We start from the raw sequence: 27,189 nt of genomic DNA, 5'->3' as shown, positions 1-27,189 counted from the left end.
AAATAATCTGAGCTTTGGAAATGGATTTAAAAAAAGAGGTCAATTTATAAAACCTTTCTCTTTAGTAAAGCAGTGCTGAATTGTTCACACAGCATATTTATTAATAAAAAAATGCTAAATAAAAATGTACTGTGGATTGAAGCTTATCTGTCTTAAGATCTGAGAGCCAGAGTCTTCTGTCCTCCTAACTTAGACATAACTGTTGGCTTCAGCAGATCTTAGCACATTTTAACAACATGTTGTTATACCACTGGTCTTAACTTAATTATAAATGAATGAGCTCTTCAAAGCAGTCTGGCAGTAAAAAAATATCAAAATGTAATCATCTAAATGTTACAGGCATTACCAAATTCTTATAATACTGGAATACTGGAATTCGTGTGTGATTGATAGAGATAAGCTAACGGCTCTTCTCTTCTCTACATTAGGACGTTCTGTCCATCCTTTAAGAATGTTCCTCATGAAGGTTGTTACCAGCCAGAAGGCAGAACTGGGTTAAAAGTAACATACGACCATTAAGACAGCCATCATTATTAACCTTTATGAAGCCTTGACAGTCTATCATTGTTATCTTTAGAGATGTGGCCAATTTGAAAGCCTTGTCTAGTTAGTGAAGAAGCAAGAGGATAAAAGAAGTGAGTATTATTAGCCATTTTTTCATCAGTAAAAATTGATTTGCCTTTGGTTTTTACAAACTGTATCAGAGTTGGCTTAAAGTAATATTATTAACGTAAATTAGCATTTTTACCTGAAATTGTAAGTTTGAAAATTATGTTAATGCACTACTGACGTGTAAAATCTAGCAATATTAAATCTATCTATATTTCCTGCACTTCGGATGCTGGTTCTGTATTTCTCAGCTTGTCCAGAAATGCATGTGTAGAGTGTGTATTTTAAGGAGGCTTCAAAACATGAATTACACATCAAAAATATTTTACTTTTTAAAGCATATTGTTGTCATCTGTGGCTAACAAACACTGTCCAAACTGTACTTATAGAGAGTATAATTACTCCCATTTTATTGGATAAAGGACAGGATATTTTAAATAAAAATCATTGTACTAAATATATCATGTGTATCGAGATATATATAGTGTATTGTAAAAAATGTTTTTAATTATTGGGATATAATAATTTTCCCATATCGCCCACCACTACTTTGAGCTACTTGGTACTAGAAGTTGTGAGCTTGAAATGTTTTTTTTATATAACTGTTTTTTTATAGAATATTATACATATCAAATTAGTTTGATGTGGAATATAAATGTTACAAAAAAAATCAAACCATACTATTCTATACTTTTTATACTGTTGTATTCCACACAAGTTCATAGATTAGATCTATATGTGTTTTAACTCCCTTTTAGATTTTTTTTTTTTAATTCAATTATGTCAGATTGCCCCTAAACTGTTTTTTTTTCTATTTCTATATTAGGACACAAAATAACTATCATACAGCACTTAATTATTCTAAAACTACTTTTTACAATAAGGCGATAAAAATAAATAGTTCATTAATATAACTGTAGTTTAGTTTAGAAGCATGAGATACAAGATTGGGCCTAACTGTGCACCAATATGGTGAGATTTGCAACTTTGAGTGTGATTTATTGTTATGTTTCACCTTCGACAATTTATCATTTATATAAACCAAAAGAAAAAAAAACCACCCAATTTGGATGAAAGCCAAACTGGTTTTAGTGGAGTTTTACCTTGATTTACTGTCATGATTTAAATCTGCCCTCTGACATTTAATTTGGAGGCAAATTGAGGTGAGGAGTGAGAGATTCTTTAGCTGCAGTTGAGAAACAGCTCCTCTCCTCGTCTGGCATGCTGGGATTGCTCCTCTTTTCTCACCAAACACTTTAATATTTCAGACCTTATTCAGCAGGAATGACAATGCAGAAGCCTTCCGCCCACCTTTACATAAAAGCCTATTGGAAATGATGAATTTGTAAGGCGCAGTGTGTTATGTGAACGGTGGACGGCTGTGGCAGAGAGGTGAATCTTTTTGTTACTGCTTGTATGACCTTTTTTAGGAGGATGTCTGAATGAGGGCGTAATTCATTGTATTGGTTGTAACTGCAATTACTGGTAAACGATTGGGTTTGAGAGCTCATAAAAGCTAATAAAGGCATTGAGATTTGAACAGCATGAAGACTGAATGAATGCACATTTTTTTCATGCCACTCCTTGCTATTCTGTTCGCCTTCACGGCAAATGTATCTAGTAAGTATTCCTGAAGCACTCAGAAGTGTATTCTGATTTTATTAGTAATAGCATATTTTTTTCCCATTGCTTTATACAACAATAAATCAGAAAAAAAAAAGTTGGGAACATATTTATATTATGTATACAGTACCAGTCAACTTGAGGTAACTTCTGAGGCTGGTAACTCTGATGAACTTATCCTGTGTAGCAGAGGTAACTCTTGATCTTGCTTCCCTCTTAATGTAGGGGAGTCTTTCCTTGACACTTTTGTCACCACAATAACTGGCATCTTTTTGGTGCTGCTTATAAGAGTTTTTCTCTGAATTGAATCTGAATTTAACTGAATTGAATTGGTCTTCCTTTTCTGGGGTGGTCCTGATGAGAGCCAGTTTCATCATAATGTTTTTGAGATTCTTTGAGACTGCACTTGGGGATACTTTCAAAGTTCTTAAAGTTGTTTTTTTTTTTTTGTTATCTTTACTTAGTTGAATAGTAGTTCTTTCCATAATATGGATTAGAACATCACAGAATACCAGCTCTACCTCTTCACAACTTTACAAATGATGCTCTCAAACACTTTAAAAAATAAGAAATTCAAGTAATTAACTCTTTACAAGTTCAGCACAGCTGTTAACTGAAAGTGTGACTTTACCTCATAAAACTGACTGAGAAAATGCCAATATGTGCAATGAAGAATCTAAAATACAAAACATATTTCAAACACACTTATATTTTTTCTCATAGTTTGGGTGACTTTAGTATTAATCTACAATGCAGAAATCACCACTGAACTTCAGATGTGTCCAAACTTTTCATTAATACTGTATATATATATATTTGATTTTGTCAACTCATCTGCTTTCAATTTGTTAACATACATCCATTCCTGCTTTTCAGGTCTGCAGTACATTAAGAAAAAAAGTTGGGAAAACACTGTTTTAAAATGTTCGCATTCCATCGCTTAACACCTAAAAGAGATTTAGCCACCAAGGAAACCAAGCGCTGAAGTGTTTCAGGTGTTACTTTGTCTCATTATTTCTGCAAACACATCCTAATGTGTGTAATAGCACATTGTTAACCCACTTTTTTTTACACATTCTCTATTGTTCAGCACCTGTACCCTATTTATCTGCAGTCATTCCTTTATAATGTGCAGTGTGCATTGTGTTGTTTTGCATTGTCTTGTTGATAAATACATGGACTTCTCTAGAAAAGATTAGGGCTCTATTGTACACTCTGCAAAAGGCGAGTCACAATGCTCTTTGCTACCTTACACCCTAGCAACAGTCTATTTTCACGCTTGGACAGCATGAACGCACAGGTCAGCTTCCTTTGCCAAGGCACGCAAAAGCTCCATGCTGTTAAGATAATAACACGCTAAAGTCAGAGCTTACCTGACTCTTAAAGGGAGCCTAGCTTAAAGTTTATTTGTCGTTACACCATAAACACAACAGTGATTAATTAAGAGATTTAGTACATGTCTTTTGCGCATTTTGAGCTGCGCAAAACATATTTTTAGCGTCTTCACGATACCAACGGCACACGATACACCCTAAATCAAGCTGCGTGGTGTGCAATTGACGGCACTTGGTCTTGGAACTCAATTGAAATCTAAATGTACTTTTCTGCCTTAATGCTGCATCATAAAATACTGCTTTTGTATCAAATCACGATTGTAATCATCTGTTGTGAAAGAAGTAAAATTATAGCTTGAAACTCACTGCAGCGCTGCATTGAAGTGTAATAGGAGGAATAGGGGTGCTGTCGTGTCTGTGCTGGAGCTCCTCTGAGCTCAAACCAGACTCTGTAAGTTTTCTGAGGCGGCCGCATCCAACGCTCGCGAGAACTGCGACCTGCTTTCCGACCTTTAGTTTTAACAGTTCTACAAGGACTACTGGTTTATTCTTTACAAAGTAACATACAGACACTCTGGCAGAAGCTGGAAAGAGACCGAATATGTCTGTGAAAGCCAGAAAACGAATCCGCCTGAAACATTTATTACACTCTACAACTGTAGGGGGAGCCCACGAGCACAAAATCTCAATCCTACCTAGTGGAGCTTTAAGTGAATTTTTTGGAATGTGTTGCATTCCTGAAACATGAATGTTTTTTTTTTTTTATTAATGAATGAAATGAAATTGAGCAGATAAAACATCAAACACTGTATACTGAGATCATACTACCTACAATCAACTAAAAGTCAAAGTAAATGGAAGTCACTGTAATTTTACTGCATTACTATGGAAAGCAACATAAACATGGCCAGCAGACACTGTGTTTTCTTCATCCCTGACCATCGCCTTCATCTGTCAGCGTCTTTCATCCGCCTTCCTTTCACCCCTTAGCGCTGAATGATGTGGTGATAATTCAGATGTGTTGTTTGTTCTTTCTGCACCTACATGCGCTCTCTACGCCCACGTACGAAGCGCCGTAAAGGTGAGAAATAATAACGACGTGCCCTTTTTAACTAGAGAGGGTGTCTCCTCTCACCTCCAGCCATGCTTTGCTGAAGATTAGACATGGCTGGATTCTAGTCATTAATTCAATCTGAGAGGAGCGCTTGGCCTCTAACGTGCCTTAAAAAGGTCTTACAGCAACACTTACATGCAAATCCTGCACACACCTTTAGACCTGCTATCAGTGACAGCCCAACACTGCTCCAGATCATTCTGGACTGTGAGCGTTGTCACCGGGATTTCCTGCCTTACATTTATTTCACATTATGTAACTAATCTTACATAATTATGTAGTTAATCTCATAACTAGGCAGTAATTTACATTCATAGTCGACTGTTTGTGCTGAAATTTGGAGAGAAGTTTGTATATTTCACAACTTTTCTTTATAAAACAATCTAGCCATGGTATCAAATGCACTCTTTTAATGTATTATTCTAAAGTTTTCAGAGTTTATACACATAGCCAAATGTACTGTATTTAGAAACCTCACCATCGCACACTTACTGGAGGTTAAATTTTAAAACCTTGGGCTGTAATACGTTTAACTGTTATGCCAGTGCTGAGTCTTGTGCTTGATTTTTATACATTAACGGATGTATCTGAAATTTAGCAGGTGTTTAAATGTAAATGAATGATGTACCGGTACTCAAAATGCACAGTTCGGTTCACACTGCAGTTTAAACCCTACAGTCTGGTACAGTTTCTGTACAGTGGGTAGAAAAAAAGAAAGAGGTTGGGTTTCCTTTTGTCAGTTTATTATATTAAACAGAGAGTTGTGCATACAGAATGTTTACAAAATGGTTCACGTACTGTTATATATTCCTCCTGCGGTAATTAATACTGCACTGCATTAATCAGTGAAATGTAAACCTAATTACATTGAACACATTTTTTAATCTAAACAGATGAACGGTACATAAGGACTCATAAAGACAATACAGTGCCGAAAAAAATAGACTACGCCTCTTCACTCACTTCACAAAATAATCAGTTTCTCTGATTTTGCTATTTGTATGTTAAAATATTGTCATTGTTTAGAGCATTTATTTGCCGAAAATGGTAAATGGTCAAAATAACGACAAAAAATGAGAAAAATATATTTCTATGTCAGTAATAATAATCATGCTAGTTGAACGACTCATACTTGATTTTGTTTTTTGTATTTTTAGGTATATAACTCACCAATATCCACTATCTGTTTTCTGCAGGTCAGCAAAAAACCCATTGTTTTGTTCAGCTCATGTTTCTGATGTGGATAAACTATCAGTATTCACCTGCCAACAACTTACTGGAATGGTATGTGGGTGTGTGTTTGTGTAATAGAGAAAAAAAGACAGAGAGAGAGAGAGAGAGAGAGAAGGCCATTCTGCAGGAGGTGCTGAATCTGCTGAGTGTAATCTCTTCAGGGTTAGGAAGAAAATCAGCTCTCAGATCATGTGATCTATGTCTCAACAAAGTCCTCTCTCTGAGAAAACAGCCTCTGCACTATTAATCAGCCCAGAGATTACAGCTCAAGAGCAATTTTCTAATTACTGTCACCATTTAATATTAATTAAAAACTGCTGAAATTAATCAAAACAGCACTTCACTAATGCTTCTATAAAATACTCATGGAACACAGAGAGACAGGCTCTATCACTCTGTACACTCACAGTACACTCGCTCACATACTGTCGCGTTCCATGCAATTCTGTGTATACTGTACAGCTCTGGAAATAATTAAGAGACCACTTCAGTTTCTCTGATTTTGCTATTTATAGGTTCATGTTTGAGCAATTCTATGTTTTATTCTATAAACTACTGACAACATTTTCCCCAAATTCCAAATAAAGATATTATAATTTAGAGCATTTATTTGCAAAAAATGAGAAATGTCTGATTTGCCCAAATTGTGTGTATGTGCCTTAATTGTTTATGGTATGATGAAGTGATGTGATATTTGAGATGGCCTTCGTTATATTTATGGACAGTAAATATGTTAAGATTGATTGAAGCAGGTCTGGGGTGAGGGGAACAGAGAGAGGGACAGAATGTATGTCATGTTCAATTCTGTGTTCAGTTAAAAATATGTATGTGTAAAAATAATAATAAAAAGACCTTGATCAAAAAATATATATATTACATGCTTCCAATTATAAAGAAAGAAACATGTACATCTGATAGTGTGCAGAATGAAAGTAAGTGTGTATGTGTGCATGAGAGAGAGAGATTTTTTTGGCTTAAATTCTTTGGGGAAAGCTAATTAGTCACGCTTCATTCTCTGCAGCAGCCGAGGTTACTGTTATACGTCTGTTTATAGAAACACATTCACCCCAGTGTCTGGTTTTCAGTAATGAACAAAGGTCTTTGTTTCCTTCTCCACAGGCTAATACTACCAAGCATAAGAGCATAAGAGTCTCAGTAGGTAACGGGGTGGGGTGGAGACATAAGCAATAAGCCAGACATACAGTAATTAACAGAATGTAAGAAGCCATTTCTTTGGGTCATTATAGGCCATTGTGTTGTACAGCCCGAAGCACAAATCAATACGTATGATGTGACAAATAATACGCGATTGGATCCAAATGCTGTAAATGTGATCATGTGACCACACAATGCAAACATTCAGGAAATAGAAATGTGCATAATGACTCAATAACATTTTATCACATTTTACTTCTCTCTATCTCTCGTGCCTGTGTCTGATTTGCAATTAAGAGTATGATTAAATGGCCGCGGTATCAGGTCGACACCCGGTGCCAGTATTGGTATATTTGTATTCATGCATCATTCATAAATGATCATAATGTTACTGGAAACCCAAAAATCAGTGTCTCAGAAAATCTGAATATTATATAAGACTAATGGGTACTTTTGGCAGTGTGCCAAGTCCTGCTGGAAAATGAAATCTGTATTTCCATAAACGTTGTCAGCAGAGGTAAACATAATGTTCTGTAAAATCTCCTGTTAGAAGCTGCACTGACTTTTTTTTTTGTTAACATCATCATTTGTTAATTTCTGTTTTGTTTTGTTATAAATGATAAAATGCTTGACTAGATATACAGCTCTGGATAAAATCAATTTTTTCTGATTTTGCTATTTATAGCTATATGCTTGAGTAAAATTAACATTGTTGTTTTATTCTATAAACTACAGACATCATTTCTCTCAAATTTCAAATAGAAATATTGTCATTTAGAGCATTTATTTGCAGAAAATGAGAAATGGCTGAAATAAAAATAAAGATGCAGAGCTTTTAGACCTCAAATAATGCAAAGAAAACAAGTTCATGTTCAGAAATCAATATTTGGTGGAATAACCCTGTTTTTAATCAGAGTTTTCCTGCATCTTGGCATGTTCTCCTCCACCAGTCTTACACACTGCTTTTGGATAACTTTATGCCACTCCTGGTGCACAAACTCAAGCAGTTCAGCTTGGTTTTATGGCTTGTGATCATCCATCTTCCTTTGAATTGTATTCCAGAAGCTTTTAATTTGGTAACATCTAAAAACTCCAGAGCTGTATAAATGATAGATGCTGGAATCAATACATAGTGACATATAAAAAAAGTCATGAGACTGATCATGAAGCGTTAACTTGAGCTTGGGAATGCCTTCACCTCTATAAGTTGAGGTGTTATCTTGTTACGTGTGGTTGAACACCAGCCAATGTGTTCATAGCAAGGCAACACAAATTAGAAAATTAGATCCTAGATGAATGAGGGACGTTTATTTCTGATTTGTGTGGCCATTTAACATTCCTCGATCCATTGTGCATGTGTGTGCTTGCTATACATAAAAGAAGGTGTTACTACCCACAGTGGACAACATTGCAGTGGGTGCTAAGGATTGTGACCGGCAGCATCTGGCTAGAATTGTCCATGCAAACAGTTACTTTGGCAGAAATCACATCCTCATTCAATGCAGAAGACTACAAACACATATCCCACAGGTCAGTAGAGCATTTTTTAACTTCCATGGAACACGACAGAAGTCATGGGATGTGATGTAATACTTCCCATGGCTTGCACTACAGTTTCCACAGTAAGATATTCAGTGTTTCGGAGCTTCTTTTTTTTTATCTTTTTTTTTTTTTCAGTTTAGTCAAAACCAGTTCCCACGCACAAGCTAGGACCCCCTATTATGACACACACAAAACTAGCAAGCTGGAAAGGTTAAGGTTAGCACATGCTATATCTGAGTATTGCTACACCACATTGCTATAACATACTCAAAGGAGAACTAATTGCTATTTTTGTTACATCAGCTAATGAATGTCTGTGCTGGCTCTTGCTGGAGAGAATAATGAGAGGAGAGAAAAAGAACCAAAATTATACTGTCTTGGACTCCCAGACACAGATGGCTGTGACATCACCAGAGATAGAAATCACAACTTACTGATAATAGAGCCAACAATATATTTCACTGAAAAATACATTTACTTTTACTGGAGTCCTATTTATTTAAGATCATCCTGGTCCACACTGGTAAACTCAAGATAAGTCCCATTTACACATCCCAGGTTGCCAGGTAAAGAACACAACAGCACACAAACTGTACACTGCAGGCATGGAAACAGGAGAGGTGGCTTCTTTTTTTTTTTTTGCTGAACAGGTAATCATTGAACTTCAATAAGGTTTGTTAACTATAGCTTGGTAGTTTGCCACCACCACTAGTGTAGTAAAGACAGGCATTTTGGACACTGAAACATATTTGTGTCTGGGGAGGAGCAGATGGGGCAGAAACTCAATATATTGTTTGAAAATGGGACTCCTGTAGCCATTTCACTCGCTCAGAGCAGTAAGCGTCATTTTCAAGCAAGATTCACTTTAGACTTTGGACTTTTCTGCATGGGGACACTTTGCGGTGAATGTATGAACTCTTGGACGTTAAGGTGAACTAACGCAACGCTGGCTAGAACCAGTGCTTTGTCAAGCTAAGGACGGTTTGCTAAGCTGAACTCACTCGTCTTATAGCATGCTCTCTCTTTCTCTCCATCTCTCTTCCTCTATCTCGCTCTCCCTCTCTCTTTCTCCATATTGGTCTATCTTTCTCTCTCCCTCTCATGCTATCTATTTCACGCTATCTCTCTCTCTTCCTCTGTCTCTCTCTTTCTCTTGTGCTATCTCTCTCTGTCCCTCTCTCCCTCTCTCTCTCTCTCTCCCTTTATCTCTCTTCCTCTTGTGCCTTCTCTCTCTCTGTCCCTCTCTTTCTGTCCCTCTCTCTCTTCCTCTTTCTCCCATTCATCCTGTCTCTCTCTACTACTCTCTCCCTATCTATCTATCTATCTATCTATCTATCTATCTATCTATCTATCTATCTATCTATCTATCTATCTATCTATCTATCTATCTATCTATCTATCTATCTATCTATCTCCCACCCTATCTCTATCTCTCTCTCTCTGTCTCTCATTTGCTATAATGATTATGAGTTAATGGCCAGGGTATCAAGTCGATACCTGAAACCTGTATTGCTATTAATGCATCTCTAATAAATTATTATAATGTGCCCTCCAGATCAGTACATTTTCATAATATGTCTTAATGAGTGCCCATATACTATATAAGTGTCTGAAAGCAGCCTAGAAGGTGTGTAAGTCAAGCTCTAATAAAGACAGGGGACAGAAGGAAACTTTTTTTAATGTAAAAGTTGTCCATTATATATATATTTAAATCTCTATAAAAGAAAGAACAACTCATTTCTCCCAAAAGGGAAAAATGGTGCATTTATGGTTATTTGTTGGACGGGCTCGTTAATTAAAGTCCAAAATGTTTCCAGCTACTCTCGGCCAATAAATGCACTGTTCTAAAAAAGTACTAATCTCTCATGATCAACGATGTCACAGTAACTTGGGATAAAATAGCACTCTGCTGAATGAACCCAATCCTCAAGGTGATCTTGGTTGTATTGTGCTGTATTGCCCTATGTCAGTAATTAAAGTTTTATGTAAAGAAGCTGTGTGTGTGTGTGTGTGTTTGTGTTTGTGTGTGAATACAGTCTCTCCGAGGTAATTAACACTTCTCTGATTATCAGACAAAAGAGGCTGAATGACTGAGTAGCTCAGCCAATGTCATTACAATGTCATCTCAAGTAATTCCTCCGGAGGAAAAGCATTCTGCCCATTCTGCTGCAGCAGCCGAGGAGGAAGCTTTAGTAAACACTACATGTCCGGAGAGAAACCTCGCTAATGGCACGACCCTGTCCTGTGAACACACATATGCAGGACGCTATCCATTTAGAGGTTATTTATCTACTTATTTATGCACTACTTGCTGCCCTTGAGAGAGAAAAAACAATGGGTCTGGACATTCATTTATAATCACAGTCCAGTCGAAAAAAATCTAATTTACTTAGTTTTTTCTTTTATTTTAAATATGGTTAATCAGATATGCCAGATATCCAGTTGTCACCTGGAACAACTAACATAACTAACAAAGTAATTCTAAAATCTCATGTGCACCAATTAGAATTGTGCATTGTGCTAAATGCAACATTATGTAGCAATGGTACAAAAACAATGGTAAAAAAACAACAACTTTAAAATCATTGTGATGCTCCACTGATTTATAATAGTGACTCATGGCAGGAACTTTCACTGAGCAATTGCACTATGTAACTCTTGTGGAGCTGCAAGGGAGAGAAGCGTTTTACACTGATTGAGGCTAATCATATACGGTACGTTTCAAAAGTTTGGACGCACCTTCTAACCAATTTTACAATTAAGGGACACATATGGAATTATGTAATAAACAAAAAAGTGTTTGTCCTCAACAATCACTGAGCTAAACCCTAAAACTGAGATGGTTGATTTGGGATGAGCTGGAGCTTCACAACGTAAAGGAAAAGCAGCAACTATTGTTCAGCGCCTCCAGGAACTCCTTCCTTCAAGACGCTGAGAAAACTATTCCAGGTGACTCTCCCTCATGAAAACACTGAGAAAAAAGCTTAATGTTGCTGTTAAGAAGAATCTGAAGTATAAAACATGGTCTGGTTTGTTTAACACCTTTTCTTTAAAAAAAAAATCCTGTATAGCTTTAATATAGTCTTCAATATTACATTTACAGTGTAAAAAAAATCATAAAATGAAAGAAAACACACTGAATGAGAAGAGTGTCTCCAAACTTTTGACCGGTACTGTGTATGTGTAAAACAATGTAATAGAAGCCTTGGGAGGCAACAAATTTGACGTGCAAGCACATTCATGGCACCCAGTGGAATTAATGGATTAGTATTCTTAAATTCTCTTTGTAGTTTCTGACTGTTTCATATAAAACAAATCAGCCAAAGAACATACTGTGGCGACCGTTGCTATGGACTTTCAGAAACTGTGAGTAAATGCAACCTGTGTGTGAGTGAGTGTATAGGATGCAGATAGGAGTGCCAGCAGGGGTCCCTATCCCATGGTGCACCGCTGAGCCACTCTTCTAGCTAAACCATGGCCTACAGTAGCAAATGCTGTTTTAGACTCTATTAAAAGTGTTTAATTACTAACAGTAATGCCATGTCTGTACTGTCACGCTGAGTGTTGGTAACCTACCATGCAGCAACAGTCCAACAGTACCAGCCATAGACTGTGTATAGCTGGACAGAGCATCGTCTCTCAAAAGTGAAGCCACCACAGGTCGGGCGCCCCCTGCTGTTCGGTTGCAGAAAGCTGTGTAACCCCACCCATCCCCATAGGTTTCAATGACAAAATCACGTTTTTTTTCTAATATACTGTAATTCTACCTCCATTATTTAAATGTAACAGTGTAACCTCTGCTTATATTGTCAAATTTTTATATCCCCAAAGAATTATTTTTTAAAAACGTTATTCAACTCTATTCAAAAAGGTGTGGTTATTGTAAAAGGGCTAGGTTACAGCTAGCCTGGGTGGGATCAATTACTGTATGGGCGGGACCATAGACTGTGTTAGCTCTGTGCAGGCAGTCCTCAGGGGTGAGGTTATTCAAATGAGTAGGCTCTTTCTCCACAGTCTTTCTCCCTCTTAAGATTTTGGCTTCATTTTCATTGAATGAATGGAAACAGCGACACGGCGTCCATCTTTTTTACACTCTCTGGTATCAGCAGTCGCAGTTGTTGCAGTTCCTGTGTGGGTTATAGTTGGTTGTGGGGTATAGTTGGTTTTACTCACCTAGAGCTTTTCAGCGCTTTAAGTGTGCTGCAAAACTCTTAACTTTTAATGGACAATAGAGTATTAATGTTAGGGTTGATTCCCTCCTTCCATCTATATTTTTTTTTCAAGAGGAATTTCATTCAGGTGATTTTTATTGGACGTTAGTGATGGAGAGTAAGATATTTTATGGGTGTAATTTACCTGATGTTAGTGTTTGTGTGTTTAAATCAGGCGCTCACATGTATCAGGAATGGGTGGACCAGAGACCAAGTTCCTAGCAGCATTTTTTTTTTTAGAAAATTACCTTTTAAGGATTACCTGATTTTCCAGTCATTTTTTTGAGCTTTTTTTTAGAGTAATCCATTAGACCTGTTTTTATTTAATGTGATTTTGTACATTATAAAATTAAAGAAGGGTTCCAAAACTTGTCACACAGTGTATACCCAACATTAGTGATGGTGTTACTAATTTTAACTTCAGTGTTCTAGGGTTAAAATTTACCTTGCTTGTCTGATGTGAAACATTCTATGTTCATCTGAACTTCTATTACCAGAAGTGTTAGAAGTTTAAAGTAAAACTGGTAACACTTTCTATGAATGTCTTGTATAGTAGACTCTATAATACTTCATAATAGACATGGCTAAAATGTAGAAGAACCAATACCAAGAGCCTCAACAAAGCTGCCTACCTATAACATACATACTGATCCATGCTGCAATTACTATTAACTACTCATGACATAAATTATATTTATGTAAAATATTGTAATAGCTTATAATATTGTATTATTTTTTATAATGTCTTATCAGATGTATGTTGTGGGAATATATTAATAGTGACGGATATATGATAATTTAACCCAGATGTGTAACATATTACAAACACATCTTATGATTTATTATAATCTCAAACCGTAAGGTATATTAAATATGGCTATAACATTTACGCGTTTATATAAATATGTATAACCATATTTATAATGCCGTATGAAATCACTATAATGTGGCGTAGAGTACTAAGGCGCTGCCACTATGATAAGGAGATCGCTGGTATGAATCCTGGTCATGCAGCTTGCCATCACTTGCCAGAGCCCTGTGAGAGCACAATTGGCCTTGCTCTCTCTGGATGGGTAGATGGCGCTCTCTCTCCTCTATCGAAGCTGAGTTGCTGCGTTTTTCTTCAGAGCGTGCTGGCTACCCTGCAATGCTGCATCAGCAGCAGTCTGAAAAGAGGCAGTTTCACATGTTTACATGCTAGTCTTCACCCTACTAGTGTTGGAGAAACACTAGTGATAGAGGGAGTGTGTGGCATAGTCAGCATAGCTAAACTGGGGAAATAAGTGGGCTTAAAAACGTATTATAATTTGTTATTACTGTGTTTATAGTGACAAATAACATGCTATTAATAAAAAAAGGTGTTACTGTAAGATCTTTGTAAAATAACATAAATTTCTAATTACATTATTGGTATTTTTCTTCTTTTTGCTTTAATGAAAGAAAACATTCTAGCTGTATGGATGCAAAAAGTTTGTGCAGATGAGAAATTCATATACACCTGTCAAGAATCAACTGAATATGAAGGAAAAAAATTATCTGACCTTTATGTGCAACAATATAACATGCTTGATTTCACAAACATGATTTAACTCCCAGTGACTTTAGACCTTTTCTTATGGTCCATGTTTACACAGGGTAAAATTATGTTGCACTGTTCCAGAGACATAACTAATGAGCTGACCAAACACTGTTGACATATGAAAGGGAGTTCATGTATTGCTTAGCATGGCATCCGTTTACAGCTAATTCCTACCCTTCAATAAAAAACAGTCACAATTTTTCTGCATTATTGAGCCACACAATATTAACAGATGTGATTTTGTATTAAGTTTCTAATATTTTGGTCTCTCCCCATTAAAAGAGATGGGAAGCTAGTCTTGTATGACTAATGTATTGTTTGTTGAAAAAATGGCCGCCTAGTGAACATACTTGTTTGTTCCATAATGACTTTCTTTGCTAAAAATACAAATAAGAGGTAAATTATTTTAATACAACAGAGATTCTATCTAATATGAAGAAAATTAATATTAACACATAATAACAGTAAATAACTAAATACTCATATTCAAGTTCTCAAGTTCTGAAAAGCATTTACCCCAGTTCTAGCAAGAAGTGTGGGCCAGTGGTGCACCCCTCCTACATGCCCCCAACAACCAACCTTCCACAGTTCTGGTCTACACAAGCTTCCATTAGTTGTCCGTAACACTAGTATTGCAGCTCCACTGCAAAACTAAAGGGTATTGGGTAATAGGGAAATTGTGAAAAGTTGTTATATATTTCTCCCTATTTCTTTGGTCTGCATCAGAAACACTCAAATCTAACAGCTTTTACATGTACAAGGATGTATTTATTGATCACTGTAAGCATATACAGCTGTGGAAAAAAAATAACCAATTAAAAACCTCTGGATTATAATTAAAAGAAAGATGGATGGACCAGGAGTGGTGTGAAGTTATCCAAAAGCAGTGTGTAAGACTGGTGGAGGAGAACATGCCAAGATGCATGAAAACTGTGATTAAAAACCAGGGTTATTCCACCAAAAATTGATTTCTGAACTCTTAAAACTTAATGAATATGAACCTGTTTTATTTACATTATTTGAGGTCTGAGGTCTGTTTTTGTTACTTCAGCCAATTCTCATTTTCTGCAAAAAAATGCTCTAAATGACAATATTTTTATTTGGGATTTGAGAGAAATGTTGTCCGTAGTTTTTTTTAAATAAAACAACAATCTTCATTTTACTCAAACATAAACCTATAAATAGCAAAATCAGAGAAACTAAGAGATACAGAAACTGAAGTGGTCTCTTATTTTTTTTCCAGAGCTGTATGCAGCAAGTTTCTTTAATGGGTAAACAAGCTAGTGTTTAACACTAGAGCCTAAGATCAGCTCTACTTTCAGAATTGTTGTAGTATCGGGCTGCCGAACACGATGCTATCTTTGCTGTTGCTAACACCTTTTTGCGGTGTTGTCTTTAATGTCTTCCCTGAGGATGACTTTGCACTTTTTCTGTGGAGCATAAACACAGATCCTCCGGCTCTTAATTAAAGACAAAGCCTGCAGAGAGGGACGGCAAAGCGGTCCAAGCCATCAATTATTAATTTAGTCAGTCTATGCAAGGATCAGGCCCACCACTCAGGGGCTTTTGGAGAGAGAGGAATGGAGGGAGGGAGGGAGGGAAGGAGATGGCATGGGTGTTTGTGTGTGTGTGTGTGTGTGTGTGTGTGTGAGCGTACAGTGTAGAGCAGTACAGTGATGTCTTAGTCACGCTCTCCAGGGGTATCAGTGTGTGTCAAGACACATAGAGTGATGCAATAGAAAACATATTTGAGTTAGTCATTACTGGTGTCTTACTCGAGCAGCTCACTCACTCACTCACTCACTCAGTCACTACAGATGATAATAGGGATCTCTTAGCATCTGTCACCACTTCATTAGCAAACCTGCTTCAGCACTGCGTCGCAATTTGAACCGTCAAAAATGCTCATCTCCTCAGTTCCCACTGGACCACAAAAGAACGAATGAAAGAGATGCTCAACTTAAACAGCTCTGTTTAAAATGTGCCCACCAGTTAATTACGAGAATGTACTCTATGTACAGTGCCACCTTACACCCAACATTAAATGGTTTTCAAAAGGTTGATCTAATAAAAATCTGAAAAATGTGACGTGAAAGAGTATTCAGCCCTGACTGTACAGCTACAAGACTTTTTTTATATTTTTTCCAATTTTCTCCCCAATTTACACAGCCAATTACCCAACCCACTAATTAGGACTCCCCCTATCACTAGTAATGCCCCAATACATCAGGAGGGTGAAGACTAACACATGCTTCCTCCGATACGGCTCGGTTCTGATACATCAGCTCACAGACGCCCTGTGCTGCAGACATCACCCAAGGAGTGATGTGGGGAGAGAGCGCCAGCTACCCAGCCGGAGGGAGCAGGGCCAATTTTGCTCCCTCTAAGCGCCGGAAGCTTGATGGCAAAGCTGCATGAGCTGGGGTTCGAACCTGCGACCTCCCGCTCATAGTGGCAGTGCTTTAGACAGCTGCTAGTCTTTTGAGATATGTCTCTACCAGCTTTATGCATCTAGAGACTGAGATTTATGCCTATTCTTCTTTGCAAAAAAAGCTCAAGCTTATCCAGGTTGGATGGAGGGCCATTCTAACACATTTTTTTAGCTAAACCATTCCACTGTAGCACTGACTCTATGTTTAAAGTCATTGTTTTGCTTGTATTTGGCTCCATCCATCTTCCCATCAACTCTGACCAGCTTTTCTGTCCTTGCTGAAGAAAAGCATCCACCACCGTGTTTTACAGTGGACAGGGATGGTGTGTTCAGAGTGATGAGCAGTGTTACTTTTTTACATGTTTCACATGTTGTGCTTTGCATTTAGGTGAAAAAGTTCAACTAAATAGATTGTGGCAAACTGCAAACAGCACTTTTTCTGTCTTTCTTTCAAAAAGTGGCTTTCTTTTTGCCAATTTTCCATAAAGGCCAGCTTTGTGCAGTGCACAACATATGGCTGTCCTGTGGAGAGATTCTCCAACTTGAGCTGTGCATTTCTGCAGCTCCTCCAGAGTGACCATGGGTCTCTTGGCTGCTTCTCTGACTAGTGTGCTCCTTGCTTAATCTGTCAGTTTGGGTGGACAGCCATGGTTTGTCTTGGTAGGTTTGCAGGTGTAGAATACTTCTTTTTAGTTTTGGATGATGGATTGTACAGTTCTTCTTTGGAGGCTGAAAGCTTGGGATTTGTTTTTATAACTTAACACTGCTTTAAACCTCTGTCCTCTCTGGTGAATTAGTTGGTTTTCATGATGCTGTTTGTTCACTGGTGTTCTCTAACAAACAACTGAGGCCTTCACAGAATAGTTGTATTTATACTTAGACTAAATTGAACACAGCGGCACTCTATTAACTAATTAAATGACTTCTGAAGGCAATTGATTGCACTTTATTTTAAGCATAAAGGGGGCGGAATATTTAATATGTCACACTTTTCAGATTTTTTATTTTGAAAATCTGAAAACTATGCATCATTTTTATTCCTCTTCATAAGTATGTACTACTTTGTGTTGGTCTATTACTTAAAATCTTGATACAATACATTTCAGATTGTGGTTGTAGGGTGGCAGAATGTGGAAAAGCTTAAGGATGAATACTTTTGCAAGCCACCGTAAAACATATTCTAGTTTGTTTAGCACTTTTTGTTACCAAAAAAATAATTCCACACTTGTTTTAAATATTACATTTACATTGTGTAAAAGAATAATTGTGTGTTGATGTTTGCAGGTGGTGTTATCATCCTAATATAAGAACTGTGTCTTTAAGAGTGGGAGCTGAAATGGATGGATGGGAAAGGATGGAAAAGGTGGGAGTGGATTTGTTAGCATGGTGATTAATGCTAGTCAATCTTGGGCATGTTAAATAGAGGAATGCTGAAGAGAGTGGGCACTGTACTGACCCCGGGGCTTGTCCTCACATTTCCACGGGAGAACTCTGAGAGAGATGGAAGGGAAAGCACGGGAGAGATTATGCTATAGGCCAGGCAGTGCACAGCTACAGTACATTTAATTGATGCATGATGCATAGCCTATAGGCTTTTAGCTGCTGCCATAACTCATAGCACAACCTTCCTGCAAGCCATGAAATATCCCTTTTTTATTAATGCAATGAGAACATGCACACACACACACACACACACACACACATATACACAAAACACAACTAATACACATCCTATGAAAACAATACAGATCTGTTTTGTATGTTTTATATTTGTTGTCATGACTGTGTTTAATGAGTGCACCATTGTTCTAATAAGGGCGATTTAAAATGTACTGTAATTTTTCTTCTGTGGCGAATCCTAATTCGCTAAATTATCAAATCATTACTAAGCTTTGTTATTTGTGTATCCATTGGAAAGCTTCTCATTTGCAAAATTATCTAATCTGTCAGAGGAAGAGCAGAAATTCTTTAATTAGCCCAGTATAAATGATATAGACACTTAAACCACGAATAATGTCAGTTTTAGTCTGGAAGCAAGCAACGTTATTATTGTTAACAAAAACTAATGAAATAGTGAAGAAATTGTGTATGGAGTGTTTATAAAACTAACTAAATCAAACTAAAATTATAGGTAGAATACGCTTCGTTTGCATGTCTGTTTGTTTATTTATAAGAGCTGTTTCCACTCCAGCAGTTTTAAAGCTGTGGCAACATGCAGCACCTCGCGATCCGTGACGTTACTTCTGTTTCCAGTCGCCAGAGCTAGCCGCGAAATAACCTCAGAAAACACTGAAAAGCTGCAGAATTCTGTATGGGATTAGAATATAAGCGAATACGAGGAAGATAAAAGAATGTGTTCTGTAGAGAAAACAGGAGATACAGTATGTGGAATAAACACCTCACAGCTATAAGTTTGTTTGAGAAGCAGCATAAGAGCGCTAACTGTTAGAACCTTTATTAGCCTGACTGTGAGTAGCTCATACGCCAGAACACCCCAAGTGGGAGAATGAACTAATAAATATCTCTCTCTCTTTCTCTCTCTCTCACACACACACACACACACACACACACATTTTCTCACTCACACACACTCTGAAAGAAGTGTATTTCAGACAGTGTTCACTTTCTGATGTTATGTTATATATATATATATATATATATATATATATATATATATATATATATATATATGAGGTACAGTATAGTTAGTTGTACGCTGACATGTTAAAAGACCTGTATCTTTATCTTGTGCTGATGTTCATTTTCCTACTTTATTTCCGGGTTCCGGTCCATTTTTCTCCCTTTAATGGGCTCTTTGGTTGAGTTTTATTATATAACACCTTTTTGAATCATGCACCTTACGGATAACCCAAAATGTGAAAAAAAAAAACTAAAACTGATGCTAGAATTGATAAAAACGAACTAAACTTAGCACTAATAAAAAATAAAAACTAGCAAGTACACTCTAAAAACAAATTAAAACTAATGTAATTGGAGGAGAAAAAGTAAAAAAGAAATAAAATGTAACTATAATGAAAAATTCAAAACTATTATAACCTTGAAAGCAAATAGTCTCTAAATATTGTCATGGTTCCAAGGAGATGCCAAAAAAAACAGTACAAGCTAACTTCAGTAGTTAGCATCAGCTAGCTAGCTAGCTAAGTATTAGGGGTTAGGTAATAACACTGGTCAGTAACAAGTTATTATGTTGGTACTCCACTCATCTGATAACCATTGCTTCAATTTTTTGATTGGTAACTAATTTATGTCATGCCTTTCATCTCTGCTTTCAGTGGCCATGTTTTCTTTTCCAATACATGATTTACCTCACCTTCTCAAGTCTACACATGTATAAAAATATCACCCCTTTGGTTAGTGTCTGCTTTAACATGACATTACAAATTATCAAATTAAAATAAATACCCATTAAACATTGATCCATTGAAACCTAACAATGATAGTTGAAGAAAATGTGTTTGTAAATTGAGCAAATACTATTTCAAATGAGAACAGTGTGTGAAGATAGCAGCTTCTGCTGGTGTGTTATTTGCAGAACATTGTTGCAAAGGTCAAGAAGATGTAAGGCTATGTATTATGGTTTATCACAGGTAGTAAAGTAAGTGTTTGGATGCAGTTATGTGGAAGTGGAAATGTCAGTTGAAACCTTTATTTATTGTTTATTGTTATGGATCTTATCTCTGTATGTGCTTTTTTCAGCAGTGTATATGGTCAGTCTCAGCTTACTGTATTACAGAGAGTTTTCCCGAGTGGTTAAATAAGTGGGTAACACTTTCTATGAATCAGGTATCTATAAAGTATTATAAATGCACTCATAAAGCTTCATAAATGATTCATAATGCTTCAAACACTTGACATAAGTCTTTCTCTCAAACATGAAATGTTATAACACCACAGTATAAAGCTTTATATCACAAAGCATTATAATATATTAGGTTATAATATAGGTAAAGTGATGAGTTATTCCACATTACAGATTTTTTTTTTTTTCATTTTTTAACATATAGCAGTTAGAGAGGGAAGGCATCGGAAGAAACTCTCAACTTTCCTCAGGCCTGTCTATGATCTCGCAGAACTGCTGTGTAATATACTGTGGTGAAGGAGGCTTAATTATTATTTTTTTGTTTAATAATCAGCCTGAAATCTCCATTATGTCCAAAACTGGGGTTATGAAAAAAACATCGATTGCAGAAATGCCTTTTTGCCTCTGCTCTTCCAGCAGCCATGACCATCTGTTTGACACCCCTGATCAGTCAGTTTGGCTGATCTACTCTTCTAACCACTATTTCTGGGTTCTGCTTAGTTTTTATCACTTCTATTTCTCTGGCCAACTTAAAATGTCAACTTGTCATGCTGTGTTCATGACAAATGGGTTGGAAACTTTCCAAATCAGAGCTTCCAGCTTTCCATCTCAAAGTGTCCTTTAGCAATTTTAGCTTAGAAATTACTTCCACAGCTAGTGAGGACTCTGGGAATATAAAGTATTTTTTTTTACAGAGAAAGACATTTGCTTTGGACTTCAAATATTTTAAATATCGATATTCCTGATAACTTTCGATTTAAATCAACACATTTCACATTTTAGTAATCATGTCCACATTGACACAACATGTTAACATTCACAGTGAGGGGGAAAAAGTATGTGAAACCCTAGGCTAAGGACTTTTCTAAGAGCTAATTGGAGACAGGATGTGATGAGACTGGATGTGTTGGTTAAAGCTGCCCTGCCCTATAACAAAACACACACCAGTTTTGAGTTTGCTTTTCTTAAGAAGCATTGCTTGATGTGAATTATGCTTCACACAAATGAGCTCTCAGAAGACCTACGTTTAAGAATTATTGACTTGCATGAAGCTGGAAAGGGTTACAAAAGTATCTCTAAAAGCCTTGACGTTTATGTGTCCACGATAAGACAGAGGGTCTACAAAAAAAAGATAGTTCAGCACTGTTGCTACTCTCTCTAGGCGTGGTCGTCCTGTAAAGATGACTGCAAGAGCACAGCACAGTCCATGTTCCATCCATATGAGTCCCATATGAGCATGTTGACAGGGTAGAAATATGATAAACAAAAAAAAATCATACAAAACTCAACATCATGGAACAATGCATTGAAGAAGTCCTAAAAATAACTTTTTAACTGGATATCAGTCATTAGAGGTCTGTTCAAAGATTTTCTTTCCAATCTGACTTGGTCTTGGTCATGAACTCAGCAGTAAAGTAAGCAGTCAGTAAATGTGTGACAGTAATAACAAGCATGACAGTGAAGTGCATGACTTTACAGCACAGATAGCAGTGTGGCAGTGTGTTACTTTAAGATGTCAACTACTTAAAGATGCAAATATGCCCAGAATTTTATTAGATCAATGTCCTGTACAAGGCTAGGCTCTATGCAGGAGAGTCTCATACATCCTGAGCTTATCCTGCTAAAAGTAGATAATGATATTATGTAGTTGATTTTTTTTCACTGCAGAAAATGAAACCATAACTGCACATCTTTTAAGTATTTCAGGAGGCTGTTATATCACCGCATGCATTATTACTGTTAAAATGTGATAATATGAGGCTCCCAAGGAGTGCAGCTGTGTAAGCGCTTGTCCTATCCGAACATCAGCAGCTTGTTCCCCAGTGATTCCCTTGTGTATTTTGTGCTCTTTTGTTGTAGGTTTATATAATATATTAATTAATATATTAATATATATTAATATATTTTTAAACATCCACAAACATCCACAAAGAGGTATTCAGTAAGAGACCCCACTCTCACTTTCTGTTACAGTCTAATCCTTGCTTGGGTCTTAACAGAATTGGGGGCTCATCCGTGATATAAACCCTGGACCTCTCACACCACAAGTGCAATTGTTGGTGAGTAGTAAGACCCTTTTACTTCTCAGCACTCTGTGCAATGCCAGTCAGTGCAGGTGTCTGGTAACTTCACATGACATGGAGGAAACATTTGCTAGCTTTTGCCCTCCCAGCACTAGAGCATCATGTGAAGGAAGTTTAAAGTTGGAAAAACATCACCAGCTTGTTTCCTGTTGATACCAAAGACCTGGGGCTGGAAGTCCTATTGACAAGACTTTTTTTAGTATTGTGTATTTTGAGCTCTTTTGGGCTTTTCTGTTATATTCACTGCCTGGCCAAAAAAAAAAAAAAAAACGTCACACACTCTAATATTTTGTTGGACCACTGCACAATGTCTTCTCCAGCACATCCCAAAGATTCTCAATGGAGTTAAGATCTGGACTCTGTGGTGAACAATCCATGTGTGAAAATAATGATCTCATGCTCCCTGAATCACTCTTTCACAATTCCAGCCCCATGAATCCTGGAATTGTCCTGGAATATGGCTGTGCCATCAGGGAAGAAAAAATCCATTGATGGAATAACCTGGTCAATATTCAGGTAGTCAGCTGACCTCATTCTTTCAGCACATACTGTTGCTGAACCTAGACCTGACCAACTGCAGCTTCAACCCCACATCATTTACAGTTTAAATCCAGCTGGAGACTTTTTTTAATCAGGCAGTGTGCTATGAAGATATATATTTCCTACATTGATTGACAGTAGACTCATATAAACTCATACATATCCACAGTGTCTGGTGGTTTGTCTGGTAGATGTATTAGGTAAGGAGACGCCCACTCTTACTTTTTTGTTACAGCCTGATGCTGGGTGGTTACAGCCTGGGTTTTAACCAAAATTGGGGACTCGTCCGGGATATGAAGCCAGGACCTCTCACATCCCAAGTACAATTGTTCTATCTGGTGGGTAGTAAGACCCTTTTAAGTAAGACCCCTTTTTCCTCCCAGCACTGAAGTATCATGTTATGGAGGTTTAAGTTTGGGGAACATCACCAGCTTGTTCCCTGGTGATACCTTTTAATAATATATTATGATATATTATTAAGTCCTGTTTCTTCCATTGATTGACAGCAGACCCATACTGGTTTATACACACAGACACAGTGTCTGGTGTTTTGTCTGGCAGAGGTACTGAGAAAGAGAGCTCACTCTCACTTTCTGTTAGAAAAGAATGGCTGGTCTAAGCTTTGGAATAACAATACCATGTGTAAATAAAGAATATTAAATTGTGCTAAGGGTCAGTTGATGGCGATACACATGAATTATTTAATTTATAGCTTGAAAGATTAATAATGTTCTAGAGCAGACTGTTTCTTTTTATCAAAATGCTCAAATATTTCTATTAAATATTTTTGAAAATGGTATACACCAAGGAAAATTTTAGGCAGGCAGTCATCTTCTCTCAAAAACCATGAAACTCTTTTGCCAAATCCAGCTTAGTCTCACTCAGCCAGACTTCTCTTTTCTGAGCTTTCCGCTTCCTAGGATTTTGACCGCTATCTCAATCTGTTCTGTATGACACATGCAGTCCAAACACATTCATGAAGCGCTCTGTGAGCATGACGGCACATGGCTGTGGTACAGTAATGATATGTTGAGAGCTGACGTGTTTGGAGCTGTAAATTGGTCTCGTTTTGTGTTGAGAGGTTGCTGAATACTTGGTGACAGGGTGACAGGTCTCAAGAAAAGTTATGAAAAAAAAAAAACATCAAAGGGCAGTGATTTCTACAGAGTGAGTATTCAGTGTAAAATATACCATAACTCCAAAACTGACATATAGCGTTCAGTCTGGAATTGATTTTAATGCTCATCATCAGAGCCACACATAAAGAGGACTGATGTGGGCTCAGCAGTGTGATGTTGGGGTGAAGCTTATGGTATATTCCAGGAAACTACAGTATAAAACTGTGTAGGTGTGATGTATGTGCTGGCAGTAGAAGAACGCCTAATATATATTTCCTCGAGGATATTATCTCAAAACTGCTATGTTGGGAAAATAATTTAGAGATAATTATCATAACAAATGTAAGAGTCTTTTCAACAAATTACTGTATTACCTATGTAATGTATTACCTACTGTATTACTGTATTCTACCTTTTTTGGAGCAATAAATATTTTAAACTTTTCTACTTAAAAAAATTAAATGTGCTTCATTTAGACTTATATTTCTTTATCAACAAAGAAATATCAATTAACTTTAAATAAGAAAGAAAATAACTAAGACATAATATAATTTATTATAAAAGGAATAAATGGCTAGCATATATTAATTCATTGAAAGGGCTTAGTTATCAAGGCTTAGTTATCATAAAAACCCACATATATTTTATAAGGAATAAATAAAAAGTAAGTAAATTCAAAGGTAGTAAAAGTAAAAAGTAAAAATGGTAACACTTCACAATAAGGGTATAATAATAAACAGTAGTTTATAAACAATAGTTTAGTAATGTTTCAACCAATTATTAAGGGATGCTAGTTAAGACATTATTAATTATTACAACATTTCAATGCGTAAAATGTTGTAAATAACAATCATGAATTGAGACATTAGTTATAAAATGGTTTAATGAATAATAAACTCTTAACTAGTGTCAATTAATAATTAGTTAAGACATTCTGTTACCGCAAAAATCATGAATACTCCTTTCAAACTAATATATAATAAAGCTGGTAACACTTTCTATGTGTACTCATAACACATTATAACACATTTATAAGGGATTATTAACGTGGCTATACATATTTATAAAGATGTATAACGCATTAAAGCATTATATGTTTATTACAATATATTAATGAATTGTGATTATAATGTATAGTAAGCTGTGTTTGAAGCATGTTACACATCTGGGTAAAATTTAAATATATCTGTCACTATTAATGTTCCCAGGATTAATATCTGTCATTTTACTTGTACATAAGTGTACAATGACACATTACAATACATTATGGATTAATATAAGTTATTATAATATTTAACATGAGTATAATTAATGAGAGGTTAAATGTAATTAAAGCATGCTTTTGACATGTTACATCTTATGAACACAGCTGGTGATGCATTATGATCACAATGTAAAATAAACATGTTTATGCTGTGATATGTATTTTTTTTTTCAATATGTATAACGATGTTTATAATGCCTTATGTATATATGATAATGTGTTATGATTGTTTATAGAGTCTAATTCATAGAAAGTGTTACCAAAAAGCTATACATTTTTCTCAAGCATGCTGGTACTAAACTTTCTAGTAACAAGCTTTGTCCAAGTAAGCTTTCTAAGAAAAATGTAAAAAAGAATTATTAATTGCAACATTTTAGATTGCAAGGTCTTGGCATTCTCATGGGTTTAAGGCAACACAAGGATTGCAAATTTGTCCAAAAACGTGGGTATACCAACATCAGAATGTAACATGTATATTTTACACAAATTAAAAAAAATATAACATGAAACGCCACTTTTAAAAAGCAGGATATTCAAGGTTCTTCTCTTTACTAAAGTAAGTAGATTTACAAAGAACCATGACAAATAAAAAAAATAATTTAGATGCTTAAATAGCACTTGGTTAAATGGGTTCTTCAGATTAATTGAAAAGCTTCAATGGATGGTTGTAAAGGCTTACACAGACAGGAAAAGGAAAAATGTTCTTAATTTTGAATGGAAGTTAATTTACAATAAATAACGGTTTATTACAAGTAATTTCAGAATTTCTTTTGGTATGACCATTCAAAATTATTCACATAGTATGAATAAAATTATTACCATAGTATGGATTTGATGACAAATGGGCAGCAATTGTAATTGTTCAAGGAGGCAGATATAACACACATAATGGAAAGAGTGAATAAAAAGGTTATATTTAACATTATAAATATAAATGACGTATAACTAAAGTTCACAAAGGTGCAAAAAGGTGTTTGTTGCACTTCTGTTTACCAGAGCCAGAGATCATGCATAAATACTGCATATATTTTACCAAGTCTGTTTTTTTTTCTGTGTGCGTGTGTGTTAAATGTATTTGTCTAATTTCTCTGCTCATTGAAGACAGTGGTTCAGTCTGAAGACACAAAGGGGCTATTCAGACAGCCAGGGGACATTCATTCTGGATAATCCTCTTAATGCTTCCTTCTCTCTTGGATTGTGTGTGTCACACTGAGCAGCACTTGCAGCATGAAGATGTGGAAGTATGGGATGGGTTTGGGCCGTGACTGTCAGCTGTAGTCTGAGAAGAGTGCAGGCAGTCACAAGAAGCTATAGGATGAAACCTAGCAAAGGGAATGTGGGTAAATAGAGGATTAGATCAACTGGATTCATACAAAAGATAACAATAATTAGTACATTTCATGTGAACATATTTGTGGAGGAATAGTCCAGCATAAGCACCTAAGCCCTTCAGAGAGTAAGACTTTGATTGGGAGGCTTCACTGTAAAGAACTTTTAGGGAACGTGTGTGATACTATGTGTGAGTCTAGATC

At 36.3% G+C, this 27,189-nt stretch overlaps 1 protein-coding gene across 2 annotated transcripts in view; it reads left to right on the top strand.

Moving 5' to 3' along the window:
- Positions 1–27,189, top strand: part of lingo1a (leucine rich repeat and Ig domain containing 1a) — a 221,161-nt gene that overhangs the window by 12,139 nt on the left and 181,833 nt on the right. The window contains exon 2 of one of the 2 annotated variants that reach the window (XM_049474334.1): positions 22,626–22,711. The exons of the other annotated variant lie outside the window; for it this stretch is intronic. The gene's annotated coding sequence lies outside the window, so the exon portion shown is untranslated. The remainder of the gene's footprint in view (positions 1–22,625; positions 22,712–27,189) is intronic. 2 annotated transcript variants of the gene reach the window in all.

Source organism: Astyanax mexicanus, chromosome 2, assembly GCF_023375975.1.
Source record: "Astyanax mexicanus isolate ESR-SI-001 chromosome 2, AstMex3_surface, whole genome shotgun sequence".
Classification (NCBI taxonomy): Eukaryota; Metazoa; Chordata; class Actinopteri; order Characiformes; family Acestrorhamphidae; genus Astyanax; species Astyanax mexicanus.
This window is presented reverse-complemented; position numbering and strand designations above follow the sequence as displayed.